This window comes from Cupressus sempervirens, chromosome 2, assembly GCF_028749045.1.
Source record: "Cupressus sempervirens isolate cs-2001-9-10 chromosome 2, ASM2874904v1, whole genome shotgun sequence".
In the NCBI taxonomy this organism is placed as follows: domain Eukaryota; kingdom Viridiplantae; phylum Streptophyta; class Pinopsida; order Cupressales; family Cupressaceae; genus Cupressus; species Cupressus sempervirens.
The window spans coordinates 272,203,308-272,207,536 of NC_143119.1; positions in this window are offsets into that span (position 1 = coordinate 272,203,308).

Consider the following 4,229-nt stretch of genomic DNA (forward strand, 5'->3'; position numbering starts at 1 on the left):
TGGGACCTTGCCCATTATTCTATCTCGAATAGATGGACTACGCCATGAATCCTAACCTCATAATGAAAGCACTTTGCATACCTAAAGTTTGTTATTGAACCCTTTGAATCTAAAATTTATGGAATTTACTTGCTTCTTCCCTATTTCAAAATAAATAAATATACCCATAGGCATGTCAGGGATAAAGTCGACAAGTTTTGTTTGAAGAACCCCAACACTGACTAATACAATGGTGTTATCCTCTATATAATTGAATTGTCCTCTGATGAAACCTTCATACACTCTATGTATTCAATTTCTCTAGCAACCTACACCATGTTTGGGTATATTTATGTAGCAAATCAATAAATTTTTTATTTCATTTTTTAAGTTTGTCACTCTCAGAAGCTCTACACATCAAGAACATTTAATTCCATAATACCCATTGAAAAAATGGGCCTATAGAGTAATAAACAACACGTGGTGATTAGACTTACATTTTCAAAGCCGTACATGAAGAAATGCAAGATGGGAACACTACATGAAAATATCATAAAACATCAATCAAATCTAAGATTAGTTACATGGATTGAATAAAAAATGAGGCTACCTTTGCAACATTTCAATGAATTATGTAATTTCTAGCTCTCCTCTATAGTTATTCAACATTCTCTATGAATCTAAAAGTATTAAGAAAAAAAATTAAATATGATATTCTGTATTTGAGGTAAAGATGTTTCTTGAAAGCATCAATAGGATCTTGAAAGATGTTTCTTGAAATAAATTTTAGCATATTCAGTTTCATGGCTTCCTAGAAGCTGTATCCTAATGCCGAGCCTCCGATTTTATGACCTTGAACTTGCCTAGATGCAAGGCTTCCCTAACCTGTGGATTCAAACCAACATTTAGCCTACTATTCCAACCCCCTTTTTCATCTTGAATGAATTGGCTTTGTTTCTTAAAAGATGTTTTAGGATATTCAGTTTCATAGCTTCACATAAGTTGAATCCTAATATTGAGCCTTCGACTTTATGATTGTGAACTTACCCCTATTTGAGGTATATATGTTTCTTGAAATATGTTTTAGCACATTCAGTTTCATGGCTTCCATAGAAGATGGATCCTAATACTAAGCCTCCGAGTTTATGACCTTGAACTCGCCTAGATGCAAGGCCTCCATAACTTGTGGATTCAAACTAGCATCTAGCCTACTATTCCAATCCCCTTTTCTCTTCTTGTATGAATAGGCTCTATTGTACTCATAGTGTTGTGGCAGCTATAAGTAATTATTTAATTCCCACTTCTCCATCTTAAGCCACAAGCCTAAATAGGCAAGTGATTGTGGTGCAAAACATACATTTCTTCCAATTCACTAGCTGTTTATTACTACTCAAAATTTACAAAATTTGTCTCCAGTCCACCAAATGTCCATCACAGTGTTGCTAAGTGAAAATATATAATCTAAGTTAAAAGTGACATAAAAATCTATGATTGGCTTATTAGACTTTTAATACCTTATTCATCAACTTAAAAAAATAGTAGGAGCATTGCATGTTTCATTACCATTCAACTACGATTGGGACCTTACCATTCTAGAGCATCCCATTTTACATGCTATCTATACACTTTAGAAATGACAATTTATCTATTATTTAGAATACACATGTGATAAATGAAGGAATCTCTAAGCTTAAGATTTAGTAACATTTACTTTTGAAGAATCTGTGAACATCTCAAATCCCTTTGTTTCACTAAGAATTTTCTATAGGTATTCAACATGTCTTTATATTGACACAAACATCTATTTGTGACTATTCTAGCTCATTTTGTGTGACTAAGTCTGGTACTAATATATAAATTCTATATAAATAAAATAAAATGGTTTTAATGACGTTTTGAAGCTATTGATGTAAAAGGCCATTTAAGCATCCTGTTGTAGTTTTGTTAGAGTATTTTTATTGTTGTGGATATGTGTTAGGAATCTAGCTGTCTTGTGTGATATTTGCTTCACCATAATGAATAGTATAACTATGGTATTTCTAATTAGATATTCGATTTGAACCACTTGGAACTTCATGGTAAGTAGCATTATAACCTTTCATAGGCTTCTTCGAATGCTTGTCTTTTGAGATATTTCTAATTTATTACATTGTGAATCAACTTGATTTGAAGGAAATGAAGTTGATTCACGCTTCGGTGGATGTGTTATTACAAAGTATTAGTGTAGGCTCATTACATATTATTTAGGTGTTGTTAGAATGCTTGTGTAGTAAGATTTTTGTGATTTATTGCATTTCTTAGAAGAACATAGCACCACCTAAGTTATAAGTGTAGTCTTTATAGCCTAACTCTATTTTAGCTATATTGATTGAACCCCATAAATCTCTCTAAGAAACATTTGGGTGTTCATAGAGGACTTGTTAGGAAGTTCTTTATAATGCTTTGGACTGTATGAATATTGAAATCATTAGCTGGATTGATTTTCTTAATTATTTTGTTACATTGCCTATATCTATTATCTAGAGTGAATGCATTTTGAAATCTTTGTTTGTGACGTGCATTTAGGTCATTGAGATGGATCTTTCTAATGATCCAAGGATTCATGGACTCATTGATAGGAAGAATAAAATCATTCTTGCTATTGTAGCTTCTCTTGTCACCCATGCAATATCCATTGTAGCATCTGTACAAGAAGTTATATGAAAGAGGTGTAAGTGCAGAAGAGATGAAATTCCATTTTATAAGCATACTATCCATTCAAATGAGATAGATTGTCATGACCAAATTTTCATGATTAGGACAACCTTCTTTCATCTAGCACAAAATTTGAGGAGAAATAGAAGCTTTAAAGATATGGTAAATATATCTTTAGAAGAATAATTGGTGATGTTCTTGTTGTCCATTTTTGCTCCCATTTAGCTTGTCATTGATATCGAATCTAAGAGATCTTTAATGGGCTAGATTCATTGTTTTGGGTTGATACGCTAAGGTTGGCAACTAACATTTTGTGTTGGCTTGGTTTCTTCATTGACCAAGCTAGCTCAGTTTGTTTCTTGGCTAGGTTGACTCATGACGAGATCTGAAAGCTCTCATATTTTTGTGGGCTATCTTTCCATCTTCTCAAAGATACAAGATGTTTCCACACATTTCCATTCTGAAATTTCCTCATACTACGACTTTTTCTGAAGGCTCCAAAACATGGAATTCTACCACATGGCGAAAGGTCCCATTTCTAGCGCTTAGGTTAGCCCAACATCCACATGCGCATATTGACAATGGAGATTTAATAGAAGATTAAAAGATCACCATCTGTTCTATCAAACAACAAAGCACATCAATGACCTACATGTTTTTGTGAGATGGTCTTTTCATCTCATGAAAGTGTGAGATGCTACCAAGTGTCACCGTTCCAACATTTCTTTATACCACAATATCTTTGTGAGACTCCAAAGCTCATAATTGCATGAGATGCTGCCACACATTTCCATTCTGACATTTCTTCACTCCATAGTGCTTTCTCAAGGCTCCGAGACCCATAACTGCACCATGTAGTGGGGGTCCCCACCTTTCATGTTATTTGATTCCTTCATTGGAAGGAATATTCTCACTACATCTCAACTGTCTGTTGAAAATAAAGAGAATCTACATCGATGACTATGACTTAATCTTTCATTGGGAGATTCCCACAAAGTTTGAGCCATCCATTTTGGGAGGAAGACCTTCATCGATGACCATCATTTATTTTTGGGGAAATTAGATTCCCCCTCGTGGTCAATCTTGTATGTTGCGGGCAAATAACATGTCCTGTTATCCCTCCCTCCATTTTTTGCCAATGACATGAATCAACTTCATGTGGCTACAAAATTATTGATGTACGCACTACCACCTAAAGTAGTTTTCTAGAGAAAATCCAATAAACACTCCATAGGAGTTATTTAACCTTAGGCACTCCTCACTAAGCAATACAATAGAGCATATATTTGGCATTTTGAAGCAATGTTTTCCTATCTTGAGGCATGCAACATCTTATGTAATCACAACACAAACAAAAATTGTATTAACATGTTGCATATTACACAACTTCATTACAATAGAAGATGGCATTCCATTTGAAGTTGAGATTGAAGAGGATGATGAGTGTGAGGGGGTAAATGTACCAATACTTGAGACATATGCGATGACTTAATGGGATAAAAATTATTGGGGAAAGTTTCAATATGAAATAGCATAGAGGATGTTGGAAGACTACA